The following is a 21093-nucleotide window of genomic DNA, read 5'->3' on the forward strand; positions in this document are numbered from 1 at the left end:
CTATCCTCAGTTCTTATCAGGCTACTGGCACTTAGTGTTAAATAAATATCCTGAATTACTCCTATAAATGCCTTTGTATATTTGAGCTTTCCAAAAATACCCAGTCCTTCTGATTTCAAAGGTGACCATAGATGTCTGCCCTCAGGAGATTAGAACAAGGAAGATAATTTGTTAATAATCACAGAACAGTGTGATGAGATGAGGTTGTTGTTCAGGGCGCTTCGTGGCCTGGAGATAATACTGAACACATTTTTTGGTGCCAGCTTTTACCACTTGGCAATATATCTTGAACTTTTCTCTGTGTCAATAAATATTCCTCTACAACATGATGCTTAATATCTACAGGGATTCCATTGTCAGGAAGTATATTCCATAATTCATTTAACTAATCCTCTATTCTTGAGACAAGTCAATGAAAAATCAAGATAGTGAGTTGAGCCCAGAGGTGTGTATGCCCTAAGGACCCGCTCTATGATCATCTGTTTCATGTTCCTCTATAAATCTCCACACGGTGCTTTCTTTGTCTAAGTGACTGCTTCATGGACTCTCCCTCTTCAGTTTGTGGGCATTTCTAGGGCACTGGAAAAGAAAACTGTCACCAAGTTTTTGAATACACCATCCATTCATACGCTCACAAATTAAATATTTTGCACTTAATGTGCCAATCACTGTCCAAAAGCCTGATGATAGAATGTGGACAACAGAGAGGATTCCTGCTTTCTTAGACTTTACAATCTGAGTAAACAAATTAACACAATATGTTCAAATAACTGCAAAGGAGGCTGTGCGACAGGTGGCATGAAAGGAACTGAAGGGAGGAGGGCACTTTAGATGGCGAGGGAGGCAACATCGTTTTATACTGACAGAGACCTGGGAAAGGAGAAGAGGTCTCCAAGTCAAGAGCCAAGGGAAAGCAGCCCATTAGAGGAAACAGCCAGAGGAAAGGCATGATGTGTGGGAAAGTCATTTCCAAGGAATAAAAGTTACTCAGAGAGGCCTGATAGTGTACAACAGTGGGTACAGAGAGAAGAGTTCAACAAGCAGGCACGTGTTGGGTCAAGTAGATCCTTGCAGGACATGGCACAACAGGAGGACTTTACAGCAAGCTGCCAGTTTGGAAGGTTTTATTTCAGGGAGTTAAAGTCCACTCTGTTTTAAGAATACTCCTTTGGTTGTGGTGGGAAGTATAGATTAAAAAGAAACAGAGGAAACAGAAAGAGAACAGTTAGCAGACTACTGCTGTGCTCTAGGTGAAAGTGCTATTAGTACCTTTGGTTGAGTTGATGGCTATAGAAACGTGAACTGTTTCAAGATATATTTTGATAAAAGAATAAGCAGGACACACTGATAAAATCAATATGGATAAGTGAATTAATGGAAGAGATCAAGGATAACAACATTTTTTATAAAAATTTCAAATGAATTATATCATGAACATCCATATAATCACCATATAAGTTGCACAATTAAAATCTTACTAGATAGAAGTTACCACCTAGCCATCCATCTATCCATCCCACTGCATCAATCCATCTTAGTTTTTAGGGTGAAAGTAGAGAAGAGCATAACACATTACTCCACCCCTTACTATAATATGCCTATTATCTATAGAATCAATATACGGTTTCAAACCATTTCTTTTTAATAGGAAAACTCTGCAAATAAAGACATGCAAAAATCTTAAATATGCCATTTAATGAGTTCTGAGAAATGCATACACTTAGTAACCTTAACGCAAAGTTTTAAAACCTTGACATTATTCTCAATGCTAGATAATTATGGAGGTTGTCTTGGGCATTGTTGGATATTTAGCAGCATCCCTGCACTCTCCCCACTAGGTGTCAGTAGCACCTCATACCCCAACCCCCTCCTCCACTTGTGACACCTAACAATGTCTCCAGACTGCCAAAAATAACCCTGGGGACAAAATTCCCCCCAATTGTTAAATACTGTTCTAATTCCTATCAAGATATATAGGCACAATGGAATACTACTCAACTATTAAAAAAATAATGAAATCTTGCCATTTACAACAACGTAGATGGAACTGGAAAGTATTATGCTAAGTAAGAAAGAGAAAGAAAACCACCAAATTATTTTACTCATATGTGGAATACAAAGAAATAAAACAAAAGAAGAGGCAAACTAAGCCATACAAACTCTGAAGTCTGACTATGGAATTGAGGTTATTAGAGTCGGATCATGGGGGTAGGAAGGGGAGCAAAGAGATTAGGGGAGGAAAAATACTGAACATTACCATCACCCCAAAAGTTCCCTCACATAACTTCCCAGTAAATCTCCATCTCTCTTAGAGGTAACCAACATTCTTGTTTTTGTCACACAGGTTAGTTTTTCCTGTGCTGGAACTTCATATAAGTGAAATTGTACAGTATGTAGTCCTTTGTGATAGGCATCTTTTCACTAAGCATGTTATGAGATCATTCACATTGTTGTGTGTAACCGACAGTTGGTTCCTTTTTAGTGGTAGTAGTATTATATTACTATACCAGATTTTGCTTAGTCGTTGGGTTATATGGACAAATAGGCTAGTTCCAGCTTTATATATTATAAATAAACTTAATACAAACATTCTCATGTAATTCTTTTGTGGATATGGTTTCATTTCTCTGGGTAGTAGAATTGCTAAGTTATAGAATAAATTGCTAGAAAATTGCTGATCTTGGGCTTCCCAGGTGGCGCATCAGGTTGAGCGCAGTGCTGTGGAGCTGTCCGCAGCCTCTGCAGTGCAGTTTCGATTTCCAGCCAGCCAGGAAGATACCCACATGTTGCGGCAGACCTCTTCTGTCTCTCCCGCTGCTCCCCTCAGCAGTGTACTTCAGTCTAACTGCCTTTTCTGTCCCCCGCTCTGTCTCTGGTGAATCTACTCACCCTCCCGCGCCTCTGGTCTGTACCCTAGCTAATGTATAAATAAATAAATCTATTTAAAAAAATTTCTGCCCTTCATACAAAACCAGTAACAGCACTTTACAGTATGAAAGTTTTAGGTGTGCCATATTCTGGCCAAAACCTGGGGTGTTTTTAGTGATTTATATTTTATCCATTCTGGTTTAACCTATCTCATTGTGGTTTAAATTTTATGTCCCTCAATTATAAATCAGAGACATACTGCAGGGTAGAAGGAGGCAAAGAGATCAGAGGGAGGGAGGGAGGAGCACAGGGGAATGAGGTGCACGGGTGCATGGGTGAAGGAAACTCTATGGGGACTACACCTGAGGGGGTGGGGAAGCAAATATTATTTAAAAATGAACAATGATGTAAAAAAATAAAAAATCATATTAAATAAAATAAATAAATTTTATGTTCCTGATAAATCTAATTTTGAGTGCTTTTTCATGTTCATTCATCATTCATATAGTTTCCTTTGAAAAATATGTTTAAATTGTTTGCTCACTTAAAATACAGTTATAGTTTTATTACTAATAGGATTTACTTATAAATACTGGATATTAGTTCTTTGATGTAAATTTCTTGAATATTTTGTGCAGATTAAGTTAAAATTGATTTATAGTGCCTCTAGGTGAGCAGAAGTATTTAATTCTTATGAAATCAAATTAACCAGTTATTTATTTTTGGTTTTTATTTTCTGTCCTGTCCAAGAAACATTTGCCTACTCACAAGGTCACAAAGATAGTCTCCAAGAATATTGTTTTAACCTTTATGGTTAGGTATAAGGACTAATCTCAAGTCATTTTTTTGTGGTATTAACTATGGGCCAAAATTCTTTTTTTTAATATAGATATGCAATTGTTCTAGCAAAATTTTTATTGAAAAGAATTTTCTTTCCATAAAACATGATTTTTGTGACTGTTAAAAATAAAATGATTACATTTATTAGTACAGCTCTAATTCTGGACTTCCTATTTTATTCCACCGATCTATTTAGAGGCCTTTTGCCATTATCATACCTCTTGATTATTGTAACTTGGTAGTAAATCAAGCTCCAGGTTAAGTCCTCCAACTTTGTTTTTCTTCAAGAAGATATTTTAGCTCCTTTGCTAAAGATATGTTAGCTCCTTTCCATTTAACTGTTAAAATCAGTATATAATTTCTTTTCTTAAAAAAGCCTGATGGGATTTTCATTAGGATTACATTGAAGTTAGATTAGTTTATGGAGAATTAGCACATTAATAGTAGTATGACTTCCAAATCAATGTACATGATGTACCTCTCTCTTTCTCTAAGTTTTCTCAGAAGTGTTTTTATTATTTTTAACATAGAGGTCTTATTAAACATATTTCTAAGTATGCTATTTGAGGCTATTGTATATGAAAATTTTTTAAATATTATTTTCTTCCTTTTAAGCATTTAAATACAGGAAATGCAATTGATTTTTATAATTACCTTGATCCTGAAACATTACTAAATTCACCTATTAAATACAGTGGTTTTGTTACCGGTTCATTAGGCTTTTTTGCCTTGACAATCATGTTAGCTATGAATAAAGATATTTCGTTTTATTTCTCATCTGTATGCTTTCTATTTCTTTGTCTTATTACAACATCTAGGATTTTCATGTAATAGAAGTGGTGAGAATTGACTACCTTACTTTGTTTGTAGTCTAGGGAGAAAACATTCAATATTTTATCATTAAGGAAGATCTTAACTGCTGCTTTTTTGTAAGTGCCTTTTAGCAGAGTAAAGAAATTCCCTCTATTCCTATCATGCTGAGGATATTTGTCAATGAACAGGTGTGAATTTTATGATGTGATGTTTTCCTCCTTCTATTGAAATGATCATAGCTTTTTCTCTTTATTCTGTTACTGCGGTGAGCTACATTGACTGACTTTTAATATTAAAACAAATATTATATGCAGTAAGCTCCACTTGGTATAATCCATTTTATGTGCTGTTGGATTTTAATTGCTGATAGTTGATGGCTTTTTGCATCTATATTGATGAGGTGCTTTGGAGAGTAATTTACTCTTTGTATTGTCTTTGTCAAGTTTCTAATCAAAATTTGTCATAGTTTTTAATTTGGGTCACTGGTTGAATAATCTCCTAAGATGGCAATTACGTGATTGGGGAAGTTGGGAATCAAGAGTTCCATTTTACTTGTTTAGTCAAAATCCTATTTAATGTCCAAGGGAAAACATCAAGTAGACAGTAGAATAAATAAATTTAGACCTTAATGGGAAGGACTGGGAGTTAAGTGTGAGAGTTAGATATATCTAAATGGTATTTAAATCCGCAGAAATGGATGAGACAATGTACTACAAGAATGTAAGTTAAAAAGAGAGCTGGGAGTAAGCTCTGAAACACTTTAACATTTAGATATATATAGTTAGGGGAATAGAAGACAATAAAAGAAAGAAGTAACAGCCTGTGAAGGAGTACCAAAAACAGTAGTTTGCAGTTCACAGAGGCCAAGATAAGATAGTGTTTTATAGTGAATGCTGCTGAGCGTTGAAAAAGATGAGGACAGAGAAACAAGGGACTTTGCAACATAAGTCACTGGCAACACAGACATGAATCTTTCAGAGGGTCAGAAGTGAGGAATAACATAGGTACATTTGATATTTGGAGTGAGAAGTGAGTAAAGGTAAGGGAAAGCAGAGCCACATTCAAGATTTGTTTCTATGAAGAGTAGCAGAGAAATTAGGCTGAGTAGAATGAGAAGTCTAGAAACAAAAGGAAAGAGTATGCCAACCATAAAAAAGAGGGATATTTCATTTGAAATATGTATGATAGTGAGGAGGTCAAGGGGCTAAGAATCAAACCAGAGTTCTGATTCCAGCTTTAAAGTTGACCTATTACATGATGAAGAATAGTTCATTTCTTTCTCCTAAGCTTCCATTTCTCATATGTAAATGGATGCATTTTGGACTAGATATGAAACAGGAAAGAGTGAATACAGAGTCAGGGAAATTTCCTAAATTGAGGAAACATAGTCACAGATGCTTTTTTAAGCCCTTTACAGTCTCTACAGCAAATGAGAAGAGAGATGATAAGGGTACTTGAAGGTTAATCACAATCATCCAATCACATCATGGTAGATGAAGCACATTTGATAAACTATAATAACCAGTCACTAAAATAACTAGGCCACATCAAATTATCTTGTTTGTTAAGATAAATGTATTAGATTAGTCATTTTACTAAATCCATGGAATGATGTTTAACTAATTAAACTCATTTCTTTTAAAAGATGTGATTAATTGTGTTGATGATGTAGTGTCAAGTAAACAGGATGAGTTTATTTGGAGAGGAACAAAAATCTAATAGGTTTTTCTGCAAAGAATGCATATGTTTAAATAGATTCAGAAGTCAAGCCAACACCAGGAATCTGTTGAGTTTCTGTAACTCAACATGTTGAGTTTCTACAATTATTAGACACCAAGTGGGAAACAAAGAAATAGAGACAATGATTCCTGTCTTAAAATAGTTCCTAATGGGATTGTGGATATAGAACACAATAGTGAATATAGCAAATAACATGACTACATGCCTAATTTTGGGAAAGACTAGAAAAGCAGAAGTGTGGAAGAAGAAATGGAGAAGTGTGCAGAAGAAATGGAATACAGAGTAAAGAGTAAAGTCAGAAAAGGAAAATAATACAGAAAATTTTGGCAATAAATAGTCTTTACAAGTAGATTGGAGGCAAAGTCAAATCGAAAAGTGACTAAGAAATAAGTGAATTTCTTCCTCTGTGGAAGAATGTGGTATAATTTCTTGGATGTCTGTTTCTGAACTGTAAAAACTTCTGCAGCATTCAAACTCACAAGGTCTTCCAAAAGTTGCCATATGGTCATTAGAAAATTTTACAATGGGTCCAGATAGATGAAAGGATATCTCAGGAATAACTATTGAGGATTTTTAGTCAATATCATCAGCTGGCCAAAGAGGCAACTCTGCAAGTTCCATAAGAGCAAACTAAAACTGTTTCCCTTTGTATCCTTAGTATTTGGCAAACAGAAGTGCTTGATAATACTTATAAAATGAATAAAAACATAAATGGGAAAAAAAAGAAATAAGTGAATTAAAAGAAAATGAAGCTTCATCATATAGTCATGATGGTGTAATTAGTACCTAAGAAGTGCTCCCACCATAGTGGTATGTTTGCAAATGTTTAACTTTCAGTTATCTAATATTAAAAAAAGCCTTGATTTATAGTAGCTGCCTGTTTCCATTTCAAAAATACTCCTCCCTTGGCTCATTTCAAGCTACCAGTAGTATAAGAACTGGTTGGCAAAATTTCTAAAAATTTAAAAATAGCCTTTCATGAGCTGACATGAACTGACTTCAATACACAATAAATTTTATAAAACTGAGAAAAATTATTTTTATGCATTGAAAAAACAGAGAAGCTCACAAGGTGAGCAGGTTGTATACCACCTACCATCCCACTCTGGTTTCTACCAGGGGATAATTTCTCAAAAGAGACACAGATGGACTTTAAATCCAAATAACATTTCAGATGAGCTAAGGAGACTCACATCAGTCTGGAGATACAGAAAGAGCAGTTATCTGTGCTGCATCCTAGCAAACAGGAGGGAATTGTGCAGAAATGAGCCCCAGAACTCTAAGTGGGGTAATCTGGTGAGCCATTCCTTGAACAAAGGTCATGCTATTCATGTGCAAAAAGAGACCACATGAGACTAACAAGAAAGCAATTGCTATGGGCTGAGATTACAACACAGAAACTAGAAGTCAAGAAGTTATGGATTATCTCAGAATTCTAGACCAACTAGAGCAGAGAGACCTCCTTAACACTCTGTTCACAGCCCAGTAGCACTCAGCATCTGCTGAGACTTTAGAAAAGACATACATTAACAGTGAGGAGCGGCATCTTTAAAGTGTTAAAAGAAAAAATTAAAATAACAACAGTCAACCCAGAATTCTATATCCAGCCAGCAATTTTTTTTAACAAAATGAGATGGAATTAAGACTTTGTCTTTAAAAAAGAGAGACAGAGAAAATCTGTTGCTGCAAACCAGCACTTCAAGAAATGTTGAAGAATATTCCTTAGGTGGAAGGGAAATCATACTAGATATCAACTCATGTCTACAGAAAATGAAGAAAAACAGTAAACATACAAGTAAGTATAAAAGAACTCTTTCCCTATCTTAATTTCCTTTAAAAACAACTTACTGATTATAGTTAAAGCAACAATTTTATAAGGTTAGTTTCTAACATATGCAATTAAATAAAATAACAATTCAGAAAAAGCATCAGTGGAGATGGATAAATGGAATTATATTGCTGTTTTTATAATAACGATGTTTTTATAATTATAAAATGAGAAAAATTGAGTGCAGAAAAACTGAGAAATAAATAAGAAATGTGAAAGTATACATTAATTAAGAATACATTCTAAAAGTAAGAATGCATACTATTTGCCCTAAAGCAACCACTAAAATTGTAAAAAGTGACATAGTCATAAAGCTAATAGAGGAAATAAAATGGAATACTAAAATCATTTATAAATTCAAAAGTAGCCAAGAAAAGAGTAACTGAGGAACAAAAAAATGGAAAGGACAATTGGAAAACAACTATCAAGAAAAATTTAAAATCAATCACATTGACAATTGTGTAAATGTAAATGAACTGAACAATTCAATAAAAGACAGGTTTTTACTGGATAAAAAAATGAAATGCTATTTGTAAGAATGCCCTTTAAATATAAAGAGGGAAGAGGGAGGGCGGAGCAACATGGTGGTGAGGAGACGCTGCGAGTAAGATCTCCCATTAAAAACAGTTAATAGGGAGGAAAAGCGGCAGGTCCCAGTGAGAACTGGGACACGGAAGATAAACTGGTGACTCCAGCAAACTACCCTAAGAAGAAAGTGGCCATAAAAGAGGACTAAAAGGGAGGAAAGTGCAGAACCCTGCTCCCCTCCCCCACCCACAGAGTCGGCACTCTCCGACCAGCAGAGAGGAGGAAAACAACAAACCAAAACGACCAACAAGAACAAACTACACGGCAAGCGGGACTGTGAGTGGAAAGGAACTATTGCAGTAAACACACCCTGTGAACGGGAGCTGCGGAGAACCCTGCAGGATTCGCCGCGGAGGTGAGCTCCAGGCGCCATTAAAGAGAGCCCCCCCCCCAGGAGGAGACCAGCATCAGCACACAGCCCCAGGCCGCCCAGTAAGCTTGCTCTGAAAAGCGGTGCCTTGGAAAAGCAAACGCGGATCGGGATCGGAATAGCGCGGAAAAGCAGCGTGGTTGAAAAGCAAACGCGGATTAGGATCACGGCTGCCCAGGTCCCCGCGCCTGCGACCTAGGCTTGCAGGGAGACGCGCGCGAAGACCCTCACTGAGGTGAAAGTCCCTCGTGAGTATCCAGGAACCAGGCACCCAGGCACGGGAGCGGGGTGCAAAAGATGCCATTCTGTGGACACTGAACTGGGCTACAGCCCATGTCCTGGACCTGAGGGCTTTGGAACTGAGATCCGGAGCACAAAATTCGGGGTGTGGGTTCTCCACGACAGCGGGGCACAAGGCAGACACAGCACCCCAAAGCCGTTGAGGTTTACCCTACCATTCCCGCTCTGTTTCCTGTCCCACGGGGTGAAAAAAAAAAAAAGCGCTCCCCAAGGGCTCTAGGAGAGATCTCTGGCGCCACCTAGCGACTTGAAACCAGCAGAGGCTCCTGGAGGAGCCAGTGGCCAGCTGGGAAGTTAGCCCACGCCGGGCCCCTGCCGACCAGTAGTCTGAGCCCACAGGGGGAGCAAGTACCCAAAGCCGGGGCAGACCAGGTGCTCAGAAGAGTGTGCCTGAGACTGGACACACAGGGAGTGTGTCCCGCATCGCCATTTTAGAACAGGGACATTTCTTCAGTAAAGACTGCCTGCAGAAGGCTCCCTCAGGAGCCAGAGGTGAGCCGGGAAAGTTCGCCCACACCAGAACACCTCTGGCCTGCAGTCCAAGCCCAGAGGGGGAGAAGGAACCCACCACCGGGCAGACCAGGAGCACAGGGGAGTGTGTCCCCACATCGGCATTTTAGAACAGGGACCTTTCTTCAGTAAAGACTGCTTGAAACTGACAGATGGCTCCAGGAGGAGCCAGAGGGGAGCAGAGAAGCTCACCCAAGATGCCGGCCAATCCCAGCAACACAGTGTCCCAAACATACGGCAAATTAGAAAACAGACAGTAGGGAGTAGAAGAACCACACGCAACATAGCAACTCCTCAGGGAAGAAGCACACCACAAAAAGAAAACCAGCCCCCAGATTGCAAAGACAGTAACCTGGAAGAACTTCTGAGCCTTCCAGAAAGAGAATTTAAAATTGTCATGATTTAAAAAATGACAAAACTCATAAAGGAAAACAATGATAAGGGAAAAATAATCAACAATCAGAAGAATGAAATTGAGTCCCTAAAGAGGGAAGTAAAAGAAATGCAGGAGATCAAAGAATTAATGGAAGAACTAAAGAATTCTGGGAAAAGCAATGAAAGCAGAATAGATGAAATGGAAGAACGAATAAGTTCTCTTGAAGACACAGAAATAAAAAGAACCAAAACAAAAGGAAAGAGAAGTACAAAGGAAAAAGAACAAAGAAAGACTTCGGGAACTATCTGACACCATGAGGAAAGGAAATATAAGAGTTATAGGAATACCAGAAGGAGAGGAGAGAGATGTAGGAACAGAGAAAATATTCCAGGAGATAATTGAAGAGAACTTCCCAAATGTGAAGAAGGAGCTGAAAATTGATATACAAGAAGCAAGAAGAACACCAAACTTCCATGACGAAAGGAAAAATACAGCAAGACACATAATAGTGAAGCTCCCAAGAATCTAGGACAAGGAAAAAATAATGAAGCTGACAAGAGGGAAGAAACAAGTAACATTCAAAGGAAAACCAATCAGGGTGACATCAGACTTCTCTGAAGAAACACTACGGGCAAGGAGAGAGTGGAAGGACATAGTCAACAGACTCCAAGAAAACAGATGTCAATCAAGAATACTCTATCCTGCAAAGCTTTCCTTCCTCTATGAAGAAAGAATAAGGACCTTCCCAGACAAACAGAAACTATGGAACTTCATTAACAATAAACCCCTACTCCAAAAAATACTACAAGGACTCCTAAAGCCAGAACCTCAGAGGGACGAATAACAACGAAAGAAGGCAAGGAAAAAAAAAAAGATATTAAAAGAATAAATAAAATCAAAGGAAAGACAAACACAATGGCAAATACAGATGCTAACATATCAATATTAACCCTAAATGTAAATGGACTAAACTCTTCAATAAAAAGACACAGAGTTGCAGCCTGGATTAAGAAACAAAACCCAACCTTTTGCTGTCTCCAGGAAACACATTTAGGTACGAAAGATAAAAATAGACTCAAAGTTAAAGGATGGAAAACAATCCTACAAGCAAATGGACCAAAAAAGAAAGCAGGAACAGCTATACTTATATCAGATAAAACAGATTTCAAACTCAAAAAAATAAAAAGGGATCCCTTCCATATGATCCAGCAATTCCACTCTTAGGTATCTACCCAAAGGACACAGAAACATCAATTCCAAAGAACACCTGCACCCCTATGTTTATAGCAGCACTGTTTACAATAGCTAAGCTTTGGAAACAACCCAAATGCCCAAAAATAGATGACTGGATCAAGAACATGTGGTACATATACACCGTGGAATATTACTCAGCATTCAAAAAAATATAAGCACATGCAATTTGCAGCAACATGGATGGCGCTGGAAGGGATCATGCTCAGCGAAATAAGCCAGAAAGAAAAAGAAAAATACCCGATGGTCTCACTCATAGCAGGAATCTAGAAAACTTAAATAAGGGACCAGGAAAATGAATAACTATAAGAAAGTGAAAATCAGAATCAACAAAAAACTATGAAACAGACACACTTTTGGGGGGGCAGGAGGGGAGGGATTGGTATCAGAAAGGGGGGGTTGCAACAGTATGGGGAATATAAAAATAAAAATTATTATTAAAAAAAATAAAAAATAAAACGGGATCCCAACGGTCACTACATTATGATCAAAGGGACAATACTTCAAGAAGAAATAACACTAATTAACATATACTCACCAAACGAAGGAGCACCAAAATATATCAGACAACTGTTGTCATCTCTGAAAACAGACATCAGAGAAAACACATATGTAGTGGGAGACTTCAACACACCACTATCAACAATGGATAGATCAACAAGACAAAAAATAAGTAAAGAAACTAAAGCTCTAAATAAGGACCTAGAGCATTTGGGCTTAACAGACATCTATAGAACACTAAACCCCCAAAAAACGGAGTACACATTTTTCTCAAGCGCACACAGATCATTCTCCAGGATCGATCACATACTGGGGCACAAGACAAACATCAACAGATACACCAAGATTGAAATCATACCAACCATCTTTTCTGACCATGAAGGCATCAAACTAGAAATAAACCATAAAAAGAAGGCAAGGAACTTTCCTACCTCATCGAGACTAAAAACCACACTACTGGAAGACCACTGGACTAATGAGGAGATCAAAGAGGAAATTAAAAAATTCTTTGAATTGAATGACAAGGAGGACACCAATATCCTAAATGTATGGGACGCAGCAAAAGCAGTAATAAGAGGGAAATATATAGCAATAGAAGCTCACATCAAGAAACAAGAAAGAACTCAAAGAAACAACCTAATCTCGAAGCTCAAAGATCTAGAAAAGGAACAACAAAAAAACACCAAAACCAGTAGAAGAAAAGAAATAATAAAAACCAAAGCAGAAATAAATGAAATTGAAACTAAAAAAACAATCCAAAAGATTAATGAAACCAAGAGCTGGTTCTTCGAAAAAAATCAGTAAAATAGACAAACCCCTAGCCAGGCTCACAAAGGAAAAAAGGGAGAAAGCACAAATAAACAGGATCAGAAATGAAAGAGGAGAAATCACAATGGACACAGCAGAAATAAAAAGAATAATCAGTAACTACTATGAAGAGTTGTATGGAAACAAGTTCAACAATCTGGAGGAGATGGACAAATTCCTACAACTTTACAATCACCCAAAGCTAGATAAAGAAGAAATAGAACATCTAAACAGACCAATTACAAGCAGCGAAATTGAAATGGTAATCAAAAATCTCCCCAAAAACAAAAGCCCAGGACCTGATGGATTTACAAACGAATTCTACCAAACATTCAGAGACGAATTGGTGCCTATCCTTCACAAAATCTTCCAAAAAATTGAGAAGGAAGAGACAATACCAAACACATTCTATGAAGCCAACATTACACTAATACCAAAACCGAATAAGGACAACACAAAAAGGAAAACTACAGGCCAATCTCCCTAATGAACACTGATGCAAAAATCCTCAACAAAATTTTAGCTATCAGAATCCAACAATGTATCCATAAGATAATTCACCACGACCAAGTAGGATTCATTCCAGGGGCACAAGGATGGTTTAACATCCGAAAATCAATCAACGTTATCCAACACATCAACAAAAAGAAATATAAAAACCATATGATAATATCAATAGATGCTGAGAAAGCTTTCGACAAAGTGCAACACCCATTCATGATAAAAACCCTGGAAATTCTTGGGATACAAGGAACATACCTCAACATCATAAAGGCCATCTATGAGAAGCCAACAGCCAGTATCATTCTCAATGGTGAAAAGCTGAAAGCAATTCCATTAAGATCTGGAACAAGACAAGGATGCCCACTCTCACCACTGCTTTTCAATATAATACTGGAAGTCCTAGCCAGAGCAATAAGACAAGAGAAAGACATCCAAGGAATCCAAATAGGAAAAGAAGAAGTCAAACTATCACTATTTGCAGATGATATGATAATATACATAGAGAACCCCAAAAACTCCACAGAAAAACTAATTCAACTCATCAATCAGTTCAGTAAAGTGGCAGGATACAAAATCAACACACAAAAGTCAGTAGCCTTCCTATACACAAACAATAAATCTGAAGAAGAAGAAATCAAAAGACCATCCCTTTTATTATTGAAACAAAAAAAATCAAATATCTGGGAAAAAATCTAACAAAAGAGGTAAAGGACCTATACAAAGAAAACTATAAAACACTGTTAAAAGAAATAGAAGAAGACACAAAGAAATGGAAAGACATCCCCTGTTCATGGATTGGAAGAATAAACATCATTAAAATGGCCATCCTACCAAAAGCAATATACAGATTCAATGCTTTTCCAATCAAAATTTCAATGTCATTCTTCAAAGAAATAGAACAATTATTGATGAAATTCATATGGAATCACAAAAAAACCCGAATTGCCAAAGCTCTCCTGAAAAAGAAAGAAGGGAATGGAGGCATCACACTCCCAGACTTCAAACTCTACTACAAAGCCATAATCATCAAAACTGCATGGTATTGGAACAAGAACAGACATACAGACCAATGGAATCGAATAGAAAATCCAGAAATAAACCCACAGATTTATGGTCAACTAATCTTTGACAAAGGAGCAAAGACTATGCATTGGAGCAAAGAAAGTTTGTTCAATAAATGGTGCTGGGAAAACTGGGTCACTACATGCAAAAGAATGAAGCTTGACCACTACCTCACACCATACACAAAAATCAACTCAAAATGGATTAAACAACTAGACATAAGACCTGAAACCATAAAATATATAGAAGGAAATATAGGCTAAACACTACGTGATTTGCACATCAAAGACATCTTTACAGATACATCACCCAAAGCAGTGATAGTGAAGGCAAAGATAAACAGCTGGGACTACATCAAATTAAAGAGCTTCTGCACAGCAAAAGAGACAATAACAAAAACAAAGAGAAACCCCACTGACTGGGAGAACATTTTTGCACACAACACTAATGATAAAGGACTGATCACAAAAATCTGCAAAGAGCTGATGAGACTCAACAACAACAAAGAAAATAATCCAGTCAAAAAATGGGCAGAAGAGCTAAAAAGAAACTTCTCTGAAGAGGAAATGCAAATGGCCAACAGGCATATGAAAAAATGTTCAACATCACTTGTCATCAGGGAAATTCAAATCAAAACTACCATGAGATACCATCTTACACCAGTGAGAATGGCACATATTAAAAAAACTAGCAACAAGAAATGTTGGCAAGGTTGTAGAGAAAAAGGAACTCTCCTGCACTGTTGGTGGGAGTGCAGACTGGTCCAACCACTATGGAGAGCTGTGTGGAGATTTCTTGACCTACTAAACATAGAGCTTCCATATGATCCAGCAATTCCGCTCCTAGGTGTTTACCCAAAGGACACAGAAACATCAATTCCAAAGAGCACCTGCACCCCTATGTTTATAGCAGCACTGTTTACAATAGCTAAGCTTTGGAAACAACCCAAATGCCCAAAAATAGATGACTGGATCAAGATGTGGTACATATATACCATGGAATATTACTCAGCATTCAAAAAAGATAAACACATGCAATTTGCAGCAACATGGATTGCACTGGAAGGGATCATGCTCAGTGAAATAAGCCAGAAAGAAAAAGAAAAATACTGGATGGTCTCACTCATAGCAGGAATCTAGAAAACTTAAATAAGGGACCAGGAAAATAAATAACTATAATAAAGTGAAAATCAAAATCAACAAAAAACTATGAACCAGAGACACTTTTTGGGGGGTGGGGGGTGGGAGGGGAGGGATTGGGGTCAGAATGGGGGGGTTGCAATTGTATGGGGAATATAAAAATAAAATTTATTAAAAAAAATAAATAAGTAAGTAAATAAATATGAAGAGGAAAATGATTAGAGTAAAAGCATATGAAAATATATACAGAACAAACAGTAAATAGAAATAATTGGGGCTATACTGGTATTTGAAAATACAGACTAATCGAAGGATCAGACTAAGGTGGTATCAGAGGAGGAACACTGCACCCAAAGAGTCCCTTTACTTGGAAAAAAACTGAAACACCTCTTGAATCTCAAAGACCAGAACAAACTGCACCAGAAGGGACACAGGAGGATTCATGCCCTAGGAACAAGAGGTGGGTAAGCAGCACATGCAGTATGTGGTTCAAGGCAGGACATCAAGACTGCCCCTGAGTCCAGGACCCTGGGATGGAGAGAACTGAATGGTCTGGCAACTGAGAGTACAACAAAGATACTAGAAGGCACATGATGGGTTCCAGACTATACTACAAACTATACAAAAAGTAAGCTTTTGGAATAAATATAGACACACAGATCAGTGGAATAGAATATGGATCCCAGAAATAAATCCACACGCATATAAAAAGTTAATGTTTAACAAAGAAGACAAGAGAATACAATAGAGGAAGGAAAGTCTCTTCAACAAATAGTACTGGGAAATCTGGAGCCATATGCAAAAGAATGAAACTAGACCAAACAAAAACTAACTCAAAATGGATTAAAGACTTTGTTTGATGTAAGACCTGAAACCATAAAACACTAGAAGAAATCACAGACAAAACACTATGTGACACTGGATTCAGTGATGTCTGGGGACTCCAATCCAATGGCAAGGAAAATAAAAGCAAAAATAAAGAAGTGGGACTATATCAAGCTAAAATGCTTCTGCACAGCAACCGAAACTATCATTAAAAGGAAAAACCAGGGCCTCCCTGGTGGCGCAGGGGTTAAACACAGCACTATGAAGCAATCCAGCAGCACGAGTTGGATCCCCCCGCTGACCAGGGAGCAACCCAAATGGCCCAGCAGACCTCTCCTGTCTCACTCACTGCTCCCCTCAGCAGTGAATTTCAATCATTCTGCCTGCTCTGTTCCCCACATTGTCTCTGGTGAATTCTCTCACCCCCCGCATCTCTGGCCTGTACCCCAGTTCTTGTATGTATAAATAATAAATCTTTATTCATTTTTTTAAAAAAAAAACAGAATCTGTAGTCAAGCTATAGGAAGATTAAGGAGGGGCCAGCATAGGAGGAAGATTTATAAGAAAAGCACGGCTGGCAGCAGGGAAGAAACATTTACTTAGAAATTCTTGAATGGGAGAATGGAGAGAAAAATGATAGGAGACAATTTGCAAAGCCACAGCAATGGTTAACCAGGCTGGCGCAGTCATCTGGAAGTTATGTGCTATGAATGGCAGCAAGGACTGGTTTTGATCCTGGTAGAATGAATGCCCAATTTGTGTCCTTTGGATAAATACCTAGGAGTGGAATTGCTGGATCATATGGAAGCTCCATCTTTAGCAGGTTGAGGAACCTCTACACAGGTGTCCACAGTGGTTGGACCAGTTTGCCCTCCCACCAGCAGTGCAGGAGAGTTCCTTTTTCTCCACATCCTTGCCAACATTTGTTGTTGCTAGTTTTTTTAATATGTGCCATTCTCACTGGTGTGAGATGGTATCTCATTTTAGTTTTGATCTGCACTTGTAATCATTTCCCTGATTACTAGTGATACTGAACATTTTTTCATATGCCTGTTGGCCATTCCCATTTCCTCTTTGGAGAAGTTTCTTTTTTAGCTCTTCTGCCAGTTTTATTTTTTTTAATAAATTTTATTTTTATATTCCCCATACAATTGCAACCCCCTTATTTTGACCCCAATCCCTCCCCTCCCCGCCCCCAACCCCCCATAGAGTGTCTCTGGTTCATAGTTGTTTGTTGACTTTGATTTTCACTTCCTTATAGTTATTCATTTTCCTGGTCCCTTATTTAAGTTTTCTAGATTCCTGCTATGAGTGAGACCATCCGGTATTTTTCTTTTTCTTTCTGGCTTATTTCGCTGAGCATGATCCCTTCCAGCTGCCAGTTTTTTGACTGGATTATTTACTTTGTTTTGTTGAGACTCTTCAACTCTTTGTAGATTTTTGTGATCAGTCCTCTATCATTAGCGTTGTGTGCAAAAATTTTCTCCCAGTCAGTGGGGTGTCTGTTTGTTTTGGTTACTGTCTCTTTTGCTGTACAGAAGCTATTTAATTTGATGCAGTTCCAGCTGTTTATCTTTTTTTTTTATTTTTAACTTTTTAAATTTTTTTTGAGTTTCATCAAACCATATAATTTTATTTTATTTTTATACATTAATTTTTATATCATTGTTCATTTTTAAACAATATTTGCTTCCTCCCACCCCCTCAGGTGTAGCCCCCCCATAGAATTTCTTTCACCAATGTACCTGTGCACCATCACCTCAGTCCCTTGTGCTCCTCCCTCCCTCTGATCCCTCTCCCTCCTCATCCCCTGCAGAATGTCTCTAATTTATAATTGTCCATTTTTGCTTTTTTGTGTTTTGTACTGTTATTATTTTTTTACACTGATGTCTTATTGGGTTTACCTATATTCCTGCTAATAGTGAAACCATCCGATATTTTTCTTTTTCCTTCTGGCTTATTTCACTGAGCATAATTCCTTCTAGTTCCATCCATGTTGCTGCAAATGGCATGAGTTTATCTTTTTTTGATTGCTGAATAATATTTCATTGTGTATATGTGCCACATCTTCTTGATCTAGTCATCTATTTTTGGGCATTTGTGTTGTTTCCAGGTTTTACCTATTGTAAATAGTGCTGCAATAAATATAGGTGTACAGGTGTTCTTTTGAATCAATATTTTTGTGTCCTTTGGATAGATCCCGAGTAGTGGAATTCAGCTGTTTATCTTTGCCATCACTATCACTGTTTTAGGTGATGAGTCTTTAAAGATGTTACTGAGGTGTATGTCATGTAGTGTTTTGCCTGTATTTCCTTCTCTCTCTCTCTCTCTCTCTCTCTCTCTCTCTATATATATATATATATATATATATATATATATAAAAGATACTTCTTTTCTTTTTTTTAAAGATTTATTTATTTGTTTGTTTGTTTGTTTGTTTATACAAGCACTGGGTACAGTCAGAAGTGTGGGAGGGTGAGAGAATCCACCAGAGCCAGAGCGGGGTACAGAACAGGCAGACTGGCGAAGTACACTGCTGAGGGGAGCAGCGGGCGTGGCAGGAGTGGTCTGCACACCATGTGGGACCCTCGCCAGCGGCCTGGGATCTAACCAGCACTGCAGAGGCTGCAGAGAAGCCTCGCAGCCTAGTGCTCAACCACTGCACCACCGGGAGTCCCCATTCTATATATTTTATGGTTTCAGGTCTTATGTCTAGTTCTTTAATCCATTTTGAGTTGGTTTTTGTGCATGGTGTGAGGTAGTAGTCAAGTGAAGCATATTTTAGAGGGAAATTTATAGCCATCAATATCTTTCTATGTTTGGAATGAAAAATGTTTTATAATAAATCATATGTTTACCACTTATGAAGCAAGACAATGGAAAACAAGTCAAACACAAAATAAGAAATAAAGAAAAAATAAAGATAACAAGTAGTAATTAACAATATAAAAACCAGAAAATTAAAGTGTAGATCTTGTTCTCTGAAAAGATTGACAAAACTAATAGTCACTTAGAAAGAAATATCAAGAAATAAAAGAGATACCAATATCAGGAATGAAGGAACTGGTATCATATCTTCAGAGATCATTAAAGGGTAATATAATGAACAACATTTTACCAATAAATATAAAAACTAAATATAAAATTACTAAACCTTATAAATTTAAAGGTAATTAAAATTGACTCAAAAAGAAATTAATAATCTGAATCACAGGTTCTCTAGTAAGGATATTGAATTCGTAATTAAAATATAACATAAAAGAAAGTACCAGATCCAGATGTCTACTCTAGTAAATTTGTCAGATATTTAAGAAAGAAGAAGTAGAATATATAAATTTCCCTCATAAAATACACAAGGAGGGGCAAATTTACCAACTTTTATTCTATGAGCCACCATAACCATGATATTAAAAACTAATCAAACTACTACAGAAAATTAAAAACTAATAGTTGTTATAAACATAGATTCAAAAACCTTTAACAAAATATTAGCAAATCAAATGTAGAACTATATAAGAGGAAAATTAATCGGAGTTAGGTAGGAATTATTCCAGGAAAGCAAAATTGGTTCAATAAGTGAGTCAATAATGTAATTTACCATATTAACAGAACACAGGAGAAAACAAACCCACATGATCTGCTCAATAGATATAGAGCATTTGATAAAGATAAAAACCTAAGCATGATAAAGAAGCTCTCAACAACTTGGAAAAGAAGGAAATTTTTTCAATTTAAAGATAAAAAGGTCAACTACAAAAATATTACATCTAGTAGCGTATTTCGTGGTGAAATATTAAATATTCTTAAGTTCAGGAAGTATGCAAGACTGTCCAATCTAAGCACTTCTACTCAATATTGTTCTGGGGATGTAAGCAGCAAAATATAACAAAAATTAGTTTCATTTCTGTGCACTAGAAAAAACAAATTAAAATTTTTCAAAGATACTATTTATAATAGTATCATAAGACATGAAATTCTTAGGAATAAATTTAACAAATGATGTGCAATGAATTTGACAAATGATGTTTGATTCTGAAAACTATGTTTCTGAAAAAGAATTTCAGAAAATTATATAAAGAGATATACCACATTCATGGATAAAGATATTCACTTTTCTCAAATGTATCTATAGATTCAATTGCAATCAAAATCTTATTAGGTACTTTTTGTAGAAGCTGGCAGGCTGATTTGAAAATTTATATGGATACATGAAGAACCTAGAATAACCTATAAAATCTTGTAAAAAAAAAAAGAATGAAATTGGAAGATATATAAGACTTATATATATAAAACAGGATATATATAAAACTTATAAAGCTAAAGCAATCAAAATAATGTAGTAATAGTGTAGCATAAACATAGATATTAGATCAGTTATAGAATTGAATATTCAGAAGCATTTTACATACACACATACATGCCATGTTCAATTGATCTTGAAAGTTGCAAAGAAAAAAATTGTCGTTTCAATAAATGATGTTTGGATAAGGGCTTCCCCTGGTGGCGCAGCGGTTGAGCGCTGGGTTGCGAGGCTGCCCACAGCCTCTGCAGCGCCAGTTCGATCCCGGCCAGCAGCGAGGGTCCCACACACACACAAAAAAAAAGTTTGGATAAAAGGAAATAAATGGAACAAGTGGAGGGAAGAAATGTAACCACTCCTATCTTTCAACAAATATAAAATCAATTTGAAATAGATGTTAGAGCTAAACATAATGCCAAAAAACATAAAATTTCTAGAAATAAATATGCAATCAAACCTTCACACTTTGGA

Source organism: Talpa europaea, assembly GCF_964194135.1.
Source record: "Talpa europaea genome assembly, chromosome: 4".
Classification (NCBI taxonomy): domain Eukaryota; kingdom Metazoa; phylum Chordata; class Mammalia; order Eulipotyphla; family Talpidae; genus Talpa; species Talpa europaea.